This window comes from Scardinius erythrophthalmus, assembly GCF_964197995.2.
Source record: "Scardinius erythrophthalmus genome assembly, chromosome: 21".
NCBI classification, from domain to species: Eukaryota; Metazoa; Chordata; class Actinopteri; order Cypriniformes; family Leuciscidae; genus Scardinius; species Scardinius erythrophthalmus.
The window spans coordinates 1,449,809-1,464,645 of record NC_138241.1 but is presented as its reverse complement, the minus strand read 5'-3'; positions in this window follow the sequence as shown (position 1 = coordinate 1,464,645).

The window sequence follows — 14,837 nt, the reverse complement described above, 5'->3', positions numbered from 1 at the left end:
GTATTCCGACCCATTCTAGAAATGTGTATATATATGTGTCTGTTTATCCCTCAACACTTCTAAAAAGGCAAAACGAATTGACCTACCACAACAGCGGAAGAAAGAGTAGATGTTCAAACCTCTTGTTGATTTTAAAATCCCAATACTTTGCTGGAAAGGACGTTGCTCGCCTGTGTTGTGAGATCACGTCGAGGTCACCACCTGTAGTCTCACGCTCGATCGGCCCAAAGTCCAGCATCCAATCAGTGCGGAAGGTCTTCACGTGTTACTGTCTTTACTGTCTCAAGGCAAAGTATTTTTGATTAAATGCAATACATTTTCTCATATGTATTTTCTCGTTATTTCATCTGACTCCATAAATGAAAAGGTTTTAATTATATCTGTGCATCATTAAATGTGAGCACATGTTTGACTATTCCTTTTAACTCTTTAATGAAAATAATGTCAAAGTCAGTTAGAAAAATCAAATTCAAATTTTCAGTCTACAGAAAAAATAAAGAAATAGCTGCAAACCGGTGTGATGGATTTTTTAATTAATCATAACTAACATTTGTTTTTCTAGCAGGAACAACAATCATATGTTCTTTGGCTAAATGTATGTGTCCCCTTTTTGGGAAAACTCGTGACTTTGAGTGTGTGTAAAAACAACAAATACGGGAAATGAAACTAGACAGATGACTAGGTTTGAAACCCTGTGATTATGAAGGAATCATTACCTAGCAACAGAAAGGTTTGTCTATGAAGAACCAATCCAATTGTGGGAAATTATGTAAAGTTTCATGTCATTTTGCCATACCCCATATTCTATAAAAACTGTTGTATTTTGTGTTTTCGGTGGGATTCTCAATGGAATTTGTCTGAGATCCTCCGGCCTTGCTTCTTCTTGGGAGAGATTCCCTGAGAACTGCTCGGGAACTCTTCCAGACGTGATTAAAGCATTTAAGGGACATTTGCTGATCGATTATTGCTGCAGCAAGTTAATTAGGGAAACAAGTTATTTAGCGAAACACTAGTGACCTTACTACCAAGCAGTGTTGGGGAAGTTACTTTTAAAAAGTAGTGTTTGCTCGTTACTCGTTACTTTTTAAAAAAGTAATCCGTTACTTTACTTAGTTACCCCATTTGGAAAGTAACTTTTTACGTTACTCGTTACTATTACGTTACTTTTATGTTGCTTGACTTTGGGCAGAACCCAATATCTGTTCCTAAATATGTAGACATAAAGTTATACAATGGAGGACATAACAGGTAATTATTTTGTGCTCTTTATTATAAAAAATAGTATCAATTTCGAAAGAAAAAAAGTCCTTCCCATTGGCGCTGCTGTGTGCAGCAACTTTTATTCTCAGCCGGCTCTGCATCATGGGGTAGAGTGCGACACTCCGCGATGAGCAGCGCGCCCGCACCACTTCTCTCCGCTCCGCTCCCCCTATCCACCGAACTTTAAATTTCGGCAACAGCCAATAAAGCGCTCCTGCTCTCTAACACCGGTGCGAATCGCGTCTTGATAGCATAGGACAAAATTATATAAGACATAAGCTTAGTTTTCAGACATACGACTTACTCTAAGGGAGTAGGAGAAAAAAAATATATTTTGAGAGAAAAAAATATATTTTGTTTAAAAGTACACATATTCAAGCTTTCTATATATTTCTCAGGTCTGTGAGACAAGTATAGCTTATCTGAGTTTCGGTTCATTTACAGTATGGAGACGAGCTCCAGTTCACGCGATGGTGCCGTCATGATTATTTTGCATGCCATATTTACTTATTTATTAAATTCAGGCAATTAATTGGTTGGTAAAACATTGATTAAAATTAAGATACAATTAATACACAACGAAATTCGTTTTAAAGAAAGTCTTTCTACAAAAACAAACTTAATAAAGTGGTCTAAATCATGTCTGCCCACTCCATTTATCTCCCGATATATTGCACAAAATTATGATCTTACTCATGCTTTTCACTTTTCATATAATTAACATAGATTAAATTATTTATTTATTTATTTTATTTAAACATAAATATGAAACTAAATAGTTTTCTTTAATTTACTTCTTATTAAATTCAGGCAATTGACGGATAAAACATTGATTAAAATTAAGATACAATTAATACAAAACGAAATTCACTTTAAATACAGGTTTTCTACAAAAACAAACTTAATAAAGTGGTCAAAATCATGTCTCCACACAAAATTGTTATTTAATTTAATTTAAACATAAATATGAAACTAAATCGTTTTCTTCAGTTCTCAACAGTTCTCTTCTCTCAAGCGCGCAGCTGAGGCAGTGTCGCTGTCAAATATATCCATGGGAAAAGTAATGTGGCGCCGAGTTGAAAAAGGAACTACGTTTCGTTACCAAATTTTTAGTAGTAACGCGTTACACTACTTTTTACCCGAAAAAGTAATTACGTTACACACAACACTGCTACCAAGTGATAGTTTGGATCGCGTTAAGAACACTAGAGACCTTATTCCCAAGTGATAGTGTTGGATAGGAGGCGAGATGTCGTTCGACTCTTTGTGAGACCCTTAGGTGGGGTTAGATTGCGTAGTCAGGTTCATTATATTCAGATTTTAACCTTTGTGGGAATTTTTTGGGGATTTGCTAAACTATACATTTTTGGAAAGGTTATTGTATAAGGAATCAGAAAATCAATGTTTGCATTTGCTCAGATGTCTATGTGGCGGCCATATTGAAGTTTAAAAAATGGCCGTCGTAAAATTTAAAATTGTAATATCTCGACTTCTGAATAAACTGGAATTTTGATTTTTACTGCTAAACCCACACTGTAAGGGTCAAGGAATCCAATGGTGCTAGTTAAAAAGCTACAAGATGTTACCATATTAACCGATAGATGCATAAGTAGGTAAAAAATTACCCTGTTTGGTTGTTTTCTTGCAATATTTTTGTAATGAAAAGTTATCATTTTATATTCCAGCTGTTCTTCAAAAAATAAAGATTTTTTATATCACTCATTAAAACATTGAATATTTATTGTGTGAATGATTACAAAGACATGCACATTGCAAACCTACTAGAATGGGTGTTGAGAGTGATCCACACACAAAGTAGTTCCTGTTGAAAGATTTTATTTGCAGTGATGTTTTGAGCCAATGGCTCTTCCTCAGACTTGCTATTTCAGAAGTGTCATCCCTTAAGAACATTGTTTTACAGAGCATCTAACACATGTATAGTAAGTATTATCATCTTCATTTTACCTCAGAAAATATGTTATACATTTCAACAACATATTTATACATATATGACTACAGCTAACTAAGCTAGCTAATATTACTGTATAGTGTGTGTCATATATGATTTTTGCTCAGACTTCTGATATACAGGGATAGTTGTTGTGGAACACACAACATATTATATCAGCTGTGTCATCCCTCAAGAACATTGTTTTACAGAGCATCTGGTACATGTATAGTAGGTAGCCTATTATCTTGATTTTTTCCTCAGAATGTTTTATTTCAACAACATATACATTTATGACAGCTGATAACAGGTCGCTAACATTACTGTATAGCACGTGTCAGTGTCATAAATGACGATTGTTTGAAAGAGTATTTTCCCCCTACAAATTAGCCTACTTTATAGTTAGCTAACACTAGCTAACTAGCTAGCTTTGTCAAGTATCTAGTATTTCTAGTCTTTGCCAAGCATGAGTGACAAGTCACAAGGTAAAGAAGGGGTATGTCAAGCTGAGGAGTCCATTAACTGGAAGCAGTGCATTTTCTGCCAGTCTGATGATAAAAAGAAAGGAGTCCTGGTCCAACACCCTAGATTAGAGTCCTATGGGCTCATTCTTCAGGTAGTTCAAGAGAGGGCCAGTTTGAATGATGGGGTCTATGTCCAAGTACAAAGGCGACTGCAGAAATGCACACCAGAAACAATGTGCAAAGAGAAGGCAGTCTGGCATCGCTCCTGTCACTCAAGTGCAACTAATAAGGTTGAAATACAACGTGCAAGAGACCGCAATGCACATGCTTTAGCTACAGGACACTACACTGCCAAAAAGCGTGGACAGAAAAGAAGAAGCACAGAAACGGCTGAGCCAGACCCCTCAACATCTGGTTCTTCATTGCCATTCACACGATCCCATACAAATCCACTGGATAAGGAAGAGTGCTTCTTCTGCCAAAAGGACAATGGCCAGCCACTGTACCAGATCAGGACTGAGAATGCTGGTAAAGATCTCAAAGATGCTGTGGAAAGGTCCCATAATACTGCACTGAAGACTAGGCTGAACACCTGCATCTCACCTGGTGATGCACATGCAATCGATGTGAAATACCACAAATCTTGCTGGAGAGAAAATGTGTTCCATGCTCTTCGAGAAACTACCACTAGCAAAACTGCCGAAGAACCCTTTCTACAAAGGTCGAGTCTTCTTGAGCTGATCAACCTTATTGATGTGGAAACACAAAACCAAGCGTACCTTCATATGGATGACATTGAAACCACTTATCTCAATTTGATTGGTTCAGAAGTCTTGGAAACTCATGTACCTGCATTCAGCAGAAAATGGCTGAAAGAAAGAATCCTCACTGATTTGCCACACCTGGTGTCTGTTCGTCCAAATAGAAAGAAGCCAGCAGTCCTCTACTCTCCATATGCATGTGAAGAGGACATGGTTACTAACACAATGACAGCTGACAAGGAGGAGGAGAACAGCATGAAGACAATCTACAAAGCAGCACAGCTAATAAGGAAAAGTATTGCAACCTTTACCAAAATCAAGGAGAGAAATGTCATAAAGGTATCTAGTGACATTGGCGATGTTCCAGCTGAACTACACACCTTAATATATTGGATAATGGTTGGGCCTGCTGAAAAGCTGCAAACTGAAAAGAGAACCAGAGTTGTTGACCGAGCAACACTGACGGTGAGCCAGAATATCATGTATGGGTTCAAATCCTGTGCACAGGTAAAGTACATGCCGAGCAGTGAATCAGCATCATTCAGGTCACCCCAAGCACGAGAGAACCCACAGGTTCTGGGACTAGCACTGACTGTCCACCATGACACACGCAACAAGAAGCTGATGAATCTTCTCAATGCTCATGGCTACTCTGTTTCACATGGCCGTGCCCTTCTCATGGAAACTGCTTTGGCCAATGCTGTTGTAGAAAACATCAAAGCGCACCAAGGCCTCTATGTACCACCATTCCTGAAGAAGGGGACCTTCGTGTTTTTTGCAGTAGATAACACAGACTTTGCAGAGGACACTCCTGATGGAAAAGGAACCACTCATGGAACGATCACTGCAGTGTACCAGAAGGTTGATCCTTCTAAAGAACCTGTTGCAGAACCTCTGATCATAGGTGATGCACAGAGTCTATCAGTCACTCCCTACCATGTAGAGATGCTTCACTGTGACAAGCCAAAACCGCAGCTTACCAAGAGGTCAGAACAGTTTGCCATCAACCAGGGGATCTCAGAATCCTATCAGCTGACACAGCTAGGATGGGTTTTTGCATCTGCTTTATCAAGAATGAAAGCAGAAGAAACTTCCAGCAACATTCCAGGCTGGGCAGGATACAACTCACTGCTGTCTGAAAGCCTTCCCTTGACACAGGTCGGAGCTTTGCCACTACTCCCAGAGGTGGCACACGAGTGGTCAACTCTGCTGACTGTGATCATGCAAGCAAATCAGCTGAGGAAGTTGGCAGTTGGGGAAGATCACCCCACGGTCATTACCTTTGACATGGCTCTCTATGAGAAAGTGGTGAAGCTCCTAGATGCCAGACCTGACTTGAAACAAATGGTTGTTCCCAGACTGGGTGAGTTGCATGTTGTTATGGCAGCCCTCAGAGCTCTTGGTGCCTCCATGGAGAACTCGGGCATAGATGATGCCTGGGTGGAAGCTGATGTGTATGGTCCTGCCACGACAAGGCAAATCCTGAAATGCACACACTATAAGCGAGCTCTCCATGCCCATATCTACTCATATGTAGCACTCTCTGAAATGGCTCTGGAAGAGTTCTTCAAGGACAACTCGCAACTGAAAGATGTGTGCCTGAAGGCTACAGAGGGAGTAGAAGCTGCCTGCTCTGAAGGGAAAGACATGAAGGCTGAATCCATGAAGAAAGCAAACAGCACCCTCCTGGAAGCATTGGCTACTGCTGAGGTCATCACAGCATTCCAGAAATGGAAGGAACAGAAATCCCAGAATGCAATGTTCAAGGCCATGATGAATTACCTACATCGTGTGGAAACAATCCTGTCCTTTATAGCAGCAACTCGAAATGCTGACCTGGAACTCCATCTACAAGCTGGAGAAGCACTGAGCAAGCTGTTCTTTGCCATGGACCGCATCAAGTACAAGCGACTCTGGCCAAGATACATCGCAGACATGCATGACTTGAGGACCAATCACCCTCAGACATGGGAGGAACTACGAGCAGGCAATATATCAGTCACCAAGAGTGTCATTCCCTTTGTGTCTGTTGGGGCAGACCATGCATGCGAACACCTGAACAAGCTAATGAAGATTAGCTCTGGGACCATTGGCATCTCCAACAATGCCAATGCCAGACAGAGATTTTTCATGGTCACCCCAGAACTTTCTCGTCTGTCGAAAGAGTTCAAGAGTCAGTTTGACATGGAAGCTGACAGAATCACAGAGCATCATGAGCTTGGGCCAAGTGCAGTCAAGAGGGCACATTGTACAATCGACAAGATCAAGGCAGCCATACTCAGCCATGGAAACCCCTTTACCAATGAAGGTGACAACCTGCACAATGTGATCACGCAAGCCTACATCCCAGATGAGTATGTACAACAGATCTTGAATGCTGATGCCACTGGCCAGAAGTTATATGAAGACTATGTGTCAGAGCGTATCAATGGAGATGTCAGCCTCTGGGCCCCTGTGAAGAAAGAGAACAACAAGATGTTCCTTTCTGGGAACAAGAAGATTACAGTGAAACTCAGAGACAATACTGTGGATCTGAAGGAGACCAAGGACCTGTTTGCAAGGCTGATGGTACTTGCCAGGTCAAATCGAGACATCAACCAGAAAGAGGCCATAGGAAACTATGAATTCACTCTGACACCAAGGTCACTGTTCGCTCCTGATGGAACAATTCTGCCATGCCATGACAAGTCCAAGTTAATCCATCTACTTGAGAAGCTGACAAAAGAAGACATGCCCCATGAAAACCATCAACCGCCTCAAGTTGGAAGTTCTACTCACCAAGATGCAATGCATTCACGACTCACAGACCTCACATCAACTGATCAGCCAAGTCGGAAGATAGCACTGGTGGATGGTATGGTGCTTGTGCAGAAGCTGAGCAAAAAACCAGCGACTGTATTGACAGTCAAGGATCTGAGTGGCTGCTTCAATGACAGACTGATGCAACTAACACGAGATTATGATGAAATCATCCTAGTGTTTGACACATATAGGGCAGATTCTCTGAAGAGTGCAACTAGAGATAAACGAAGACAAGGAAAAGCTTCTATTCAGTATCAAGTCAGAGATGACACCAGCATCAAACACATCCCAATGAGCAGGTTCCTCTCCCATGACAAGACTAAGAGTGATCTGACTGAATATCTTGCTGCCAAAATTCTGGAGTACAACAAGGGATCCTCCAAGCTGATCATCACATCTGCTTCTGGGCTCACTAGGAGCAACAAAGACCTTGTCTTTGAAGAAAACAACCATGAAGAAGCAGACACACTGCTGATCCACCAGGCTGTGCTGGCTTCACAGCGAAACCCACATGATGCACAGTTGGTGTTTTTCTCACCAGATACAGATGTTTTGGTGCTTGTCACAGCAAACTATGATCTCATGTTGAAGAACACGTCCATTTCTATGGCTTCTGGTGTTGTGCAGATTGAACCACTGTGGCGAGCTCTAGGTAAAGAAAGAGCAAAGGCTTTGCCAGCCTTCCATGCATTCACTGGGGCTGACAACACAGGAAGGTTCTCCCGCATAGGCAAGGCAACCTGGCTGCAGGTTTACCTCAAAGCAAATGAAGATATTGTCAAAGCTCTGCAGATGCTTTTGGATGAAGCAGATGTGACAGAAGGAATGCTGTCAGCCCTGGAATCCTTTATATGTGCAGCTTACTCACCCAAGGGGATCAACATCAAAGCAATCCCTCAACTGCGATGGCATCTCTTCTGCAAACATAGGGCAGAAAGTGACAAGCTCCCTCCAACACTTGGAGCTCTGAAGCAGCACATCTTGAGAGTCCATGTCCAAACAAGAGTATGGGCACAGGCAGCCATTGCACTGCAGGATCCACAGCTGGATCCTCTGCAAAACGGATACTTCAAACACTCGGATGGCATGCTCAAACCAGTGACCACAGAGGTCCTCCCAGCCCCAAAGGCCATCCTTGAGTTGGTTCAATGCAAGTGTAAATCTGACTGCTCTTCTGGGAGGTGCTCCTGCAGAGCTAAGGACTTAGCCTGTACTGACATGTGTCAGTGCAGCAGCCAGTGCCAGAACGATGACGATTCCCAAGCCGTGATGTATGAAAGCGATGATGATTATGATGATGTATAGAAACTGTCTAATTAAAAAGGTTGCTTAATCATACTGTGACCTAAATGTGCATGTCGATAGTTCCAGAACATCCACGTTTTACATTAGCTAATTTTAAACTCTTCAATAAAAATAACTCCGAGTTATCTGACCAACTGCTTGTAATGTGTAGTTTTTTTACCCATATTGTGGATGTATTTCAATGGGATGGTAAAAAAACATGGTTTTTAAGGAACATGGAGTATTAAATGCTAACAACTTTTCATTACAATGATATTGCAATAAAACAACCACACCGGGTCATTTTTGACCCACTTATGCATCTATGGGTTAATGTGGTAACATCTTGTAGCTTTTTAACTAGCACCATTGGATTCCCTGACCCTAAAAATGTGGGTTTAGCAGTTAAAATCAATATTCCAGCATATTCAGAAGCCCAGATATCACAAATTAAAGTTTTACGGCGACCATTTTTAAAAAATTCAATATGGCCACCACATAGACATCTGGGCAAATGCAAACATTGATTTTCTGACTCCTTATACAATAACCTTTCCAAAAATGTATAGTTTAGCAAATCCCCAAAAAATTCCCACAAAAATATATAGTGAACCTGACTAGCGGCTTAGGCGTCAACTCGTGCGTTCAGAGGTAACTCAACTGAGTATAATATTTTCAGGTATCAAGGACACCAGGTTCAACCTAAGTCAGGTGTATAGGGGAAAAATCTACCAGACCGGACAACTCCAAAAAGGGCAGAGTCTCTGAAAGGGGCGGAGTCTCAAAAGGGAGTCTGCACACAAAGACTTACACTTCCGCAAAATGTAATTGAAGTGCATTTCAAAATAAACATCTCTTCATTTGCTGAAGAACGCCCCAAGAACGAGGGCTTACCTGAGCTATCTGTTCTCTGTCAAGGCCAAGGAAGCCGAACATGAACTCTCTGTCTGCCCAAATCTGATCAAGAAGGTCAAATTTTAACTCTGAGTTTCCTGTCAAGGCCAAGGAAGCTGATGTTGAACTCTAAGCTCTCTGTTACAACCATTGAGGCCGTCAATAATCTCTCTGTGCTCTATGTTTTAGTTTTGCTATGGTGTCCATCATGGTTCCATGCTCCACTGTTGTTCTCATTTTCACATATGAATCGGCACCTCTGAGAATACAAGATCTTGACTGAAAAATTATGCACCTTGTAAGACTGGAAAAAAGGAAGAGAGGGCAACTCTCTAAGAGTAATGCCCTCTCAGTAATGTAATAAAGTAAGGTAATAAAGTTAGATTAGAGATAACTCGCACACAGAGGAGGGTGTGTCTTCCAGGTAAATGGCATCCTGCTCCCAAAAGGTGTAAACTCTGAATGCAGTTTCTGTTTATATAAATAAATATATACAGAAGGCTCGGGGCGATTTGTTACTCAAATTAGCCTGTGATGCCGAGTGTTTGCAAAACACTTCACTTTCATGTATTTTATAATGTCAGGTTTGCATCTTCTCTCTTTATTCCAGAACATTTGATGTTTTGTATTTATTATCTCTGAACTGATTATGAAATTGGCATGACACATTTACCTGACATAATAAATTGTTACATTTGATTTATTCCGACTGACTCTGAACAATCAAATGTATTGCTGAACTGTCATATAATTGACTAATAACCAATTGGCAATTTCAATTTCAATTTCTAACTTAAATTCAAGGTTGTGATAAAATAGAGTCAGATATAAAATGGAGTCCGATAAAAGCTTAAATGGAATTAAATTACGTTGCCACATGGAAAGACAGTAACACGCAGAGACCTTCACGATATTTGGCGGAAACCCTCATTTGGACCGCTCTGTGAAGTCTCCTCCAGCACATCCCAAACACTCTCACTGAAACTAAGATCTGGACTCTGAGGTGCAGGGGCGTGGGGGATGTGGGTGTTTTTCCTGGTGAGAGGGTTCAACACCTGCACTTTTTCTGCAGTTTTTCCGCGGTTTTGCACAAAGGCATTACTACAGTCGCTCCTCCGTTTCTCTGGCCGCTCTGTGTCAGCGACTCCTCTCCCACTCCCTCTCAAACAGACACCGGCTTTGAGTGTGACCGGCTTTCATGATGCTATATTGAATAGAAAGTTCAAAAGAACAGCATTTATTTGAAATGGAATTTTTTTGTAACATTAAACACTACCGCTCAAAAGTTTGGGGTCAGTTAGAATTTTATTTTTATTTTTGGGGGAAAGAAATAAAATAAATCAATACTTTTTTTTTTCTTTTTTTTATTGCAATATTAACAAACAGAACAAGTCGATACATACAAGAAATATAAACAATCTTTCTAAACAAAAGAGAAATTATGGTTCAGTATACATTAAAAGAGGAAATGTGAAAGAAATTTAAATCTATTCAACAATAGTCTTAAAAAAAGAATAAATCAATACTTTTATTCATCAAGGATGAGTTAAACTGATCAAAAGTTACAGAAAAGACATTTATAATGTTAGAAAATATTCTATTTTAAATCAATGCTGTTCTTTTGAACTTTCTATTCATCAAAGAATCCTGAAAAAAAATTTTTACTCAACTGTTTGAACATTGAAAATAATAATGAATGTTTCTTGATCATCAGATCATCATATTAGAGTGATTTCTGAAGGATCATGTGACACTGAAGACTGGAGTAATGATGCTGAACATTCAGCTTTGATCACAGGAATAAATTACACTTCACTATATATTCAGTGGCTCAGTGGTTCATGTAGGTTGTCTCCAAACCGAAAGGTTGGTGGTTCAATCCCCGGTTCCACCTGACCAAAATGTCCACCTGTCCATGAGCAAGACACCTAACCCCAGCTGCTCCCGACAAGCTGGATGGCGCCTTGCATGGCTGACACCGCCGTCGGTGTATGAATGAGTGAATGGGTGAATGTGAGGCAATATGTAAAGCGCTTTGGTGGCCATAGGTCTGTGAAAGCGCTATATAAATGCAGTCCATTTACCATAATATTTCACAATATTACTGTTTTTTTATTGTTTTTTTATCAAATAAATGCAGCCTTGGTGAGCAGAAGAGACTTCTTTTAAAAACATAAAAAATCATACCGATCTAAAACTTTTGACCAGTAGTGTTACCATATATATTACTTATATATTAAAGATTATTAAAGTATTTCTGATTCTTTAGCAAGTCTACTGTTGTGTGTTTTCACAACAGAGTTTTGACTTATTTTCCGTGTGTTCCGAGTGTGTTTTTATACTTTTCTAGTATCACTCATTTAAATGGGAAGCTTTTTATATCTTGTATGTTATACCTTTTGTACCTGTCATTGTATTCATCGTTTTTTATTGTTAATAAACCACATCCATCCCCCGCACTTTTGAAAAGCTTGCTACGCCCCTGCTGAGGTGAACATGATTCTTCATTCTCTCACAGTCTGGGCCTTATGAATCTTCACATTATCATGCTGGAATATGACCATGATGCAGTGGTGTAAAGTATTGGAGTAAATGTAATTAGTTACTGTACTTAAGTATCTTTTTGGCTACTTTGTTGTTTTACTGAGTATCAAATACATTAGCAACATTTACTCTCTACTTGACTTATTTTTCATTCTTGTTCTGTTCTGAATACCGTTCAATTTAGAGGATTTGTTGAGGAGTGAGGGGAAAATAGCCTAGTTTATAGTGTTTATAATGTTTGTAAATGTTTCTTTTTATTTACAGGTATACATATAAATTAATAATAAATTAATAATTGTTTGCAATTATGAGATTAACAGGTGTTTTTTTGGATTAAGATAAATTTCTCTTTCATGAGATTCTTCCTCTTCTTGGCCAGGTTACGTTTCTCCATGTCGGAAACTCTAGACTAGAGGCAAGGCGTCTAAATCGTGAATATTTAGGGGCGTGGTATTCAAATGACGATTGTTTTCAGTGCCACATTTATCAACGTCCAATCATTCGTACGATGGGATTGGCAGCATACAAATGTTTCATATGGAAGTTTCCACCATATACACTACTGGTCAAAGGTTTTAGATCGGTAAGATTTTGTATGTTTTTAAAAGAAGTCTCTTCTGCTCACAAGGCTGCATTTATTTGATAAAAAACAATAAAAAAACAGTATTATTGTGAAATATTATGACAATTTAAAATGACTGTTTTCTATTTTAAAATATTTTAAACTGTAATTTATTCCTGTGATCAAAGCTGAATTTTCAGCATCATTACTCCAGTCTTCAGTGTCACATGATCCTTCAGAAATCACTCTAATATGATGATTTGATGACATTTATGATTATTTTCAGTGTTGAAAACAGTTGTGTAAAATTTTTTTTTTCAAACTTCTTTGATAAATAGAAAGTTCAAAAGAACAGCATTTATTTAAAATAGAATATTTTCTAACATTATAAATGTCTTTACTGTCACTTTTGATCAGTTTAACTCATCCTTGATGAATAAAAATATTGATTTATTTTATTTATTTCCCCCAAAAATAAAATTAAAATTCTTACTTCAAGCTTTTGAACGGTAGTGTTTAATGTTACAAAAGCTTTAGATTTCAGATAAATGCTTTTCTTTTGAACTTTCTATCCATCATACCATCATGAAATAAAACTGTTTTCAACACTGATAATAATCATAAATGTTTGTTGATCATCAAATCATCATATTAGAGTGATTTCTGACTGCGTCTTCAGCGGTTCGGATTTAGGAACATCAAAATGACTGCTGTGTTCGTTATTACACCCAAGAAAAGAACACCACAATCGCTTAGACGCCATTCTGCTCACAGACAGTGCTCCAGCGTATCAACAATGTGGACTATGATGACAGACAGCTCGCTCACAAGCGAGGGCGGCTCTGTGTTGAAACGCTGCTGTCAATCAACAATAATGGGAGGGGCGTCGATTTTGTGACTTTGACTCGATTTTGTGACTTTGACTTTTGGAGTTTTAAAAAAACCCACTGGATGAATTTTTATCTTTTTATGATGGTTGTGTACAGGCACTGCCAACACACATTTCAGTACAATCAACTTGTAAAAGTGCATGTACCATTATATGACCCCTTTAAGATGATTTCTGCGCTCATTTCTATGTTAGATTGATAACTGAGAGGCCCATCAAGTCTAAGCACACTGAAAAAGAGAATTCTTTATGGCATGAATGAAATGAGATAAAGAAATTACATTTGTGGAAGACTGCCTCTCACCAGATTAGATAACAGTCTTTTTCCAAAGGCGTAACCCTGTCACGATAGATTATTGAAGGACTTCCTACCGGTGGAAACGAGCAGCTTTTGTGACAACAGTCTGTGTGTCACGGGTTGTGTGGATCAAGACAAACACACAACGAAGAAGATGAAGTATCGCAGTGTTTAACAAGGCAAACACCAACTCAATTAAGCAGCCAATACACACTGATGAGACAGTGAAACTCAAACAGAACTGAACTTATAGTGTAAATAATGAAACACACACACCTGACATGATGATGAAATCAAATGATCCGTGACAACTAAAGCGAGAACGGTGTAAAACACGAACACCACGCGGTGTGACATTTGTACCCAGTCTTGATAATGCAGCATAGATTCTTTCTCCTCGCTCCATTACGCTTGCATTAATCACTGGTGATGAACAGTAAAGCATTAAAAAAATGTAATTCAATCTAAACAGAAAGATATGTTTGTGACCTTCTCCACAGCAAGTTGTTGGAGATTTCTCGCTTCTGTGGTTTTCTACAGGACATTGCTGGTGTGATTATCACAGCAGGCCTTACTTCTTTCATTACTACAGTTTTCGACTGAATATACAGTATTCTACCAACTTCTATACAGTAATTACCTTTGCACATGTGAAACAAAAAAAATATCCTTGGATGGAAACCTGACTAAATCCTGAAGCCAAACCATGCACTGTAAAAAACACTAAAAACACTAAAAAAAATCTTTTTTTACTGTAGATTTCACATGTTGTTGTTTTTTATTTATTTTTTACAGTGTATAAAATCGGAATAAGTTGTTGCTCCCATTTAAAAAAAAACAAACAAGCCTATTACCAAGCATTCTTTGCAAACAACAATCTAATAAAAGTTATCAGAAAAAGAATATAGGCCTACAACTGCACCCATTTCTGCATATTGCTTGATAATCAAGTCTAAATGGTCTTTAAAAATGATACTTGTAATAAAAAACTATTTATGTATATTATAACTCTGTGCAGTTCTTCAAAAAATCTGTGCAATGAAAAAAAAGAGGATAAACGTTAAACGAAGGAAGGCTGTTGGAGTTTCCAATACTGACAAAAAAAGAATGTTACGTCTGTTTATCTGAATA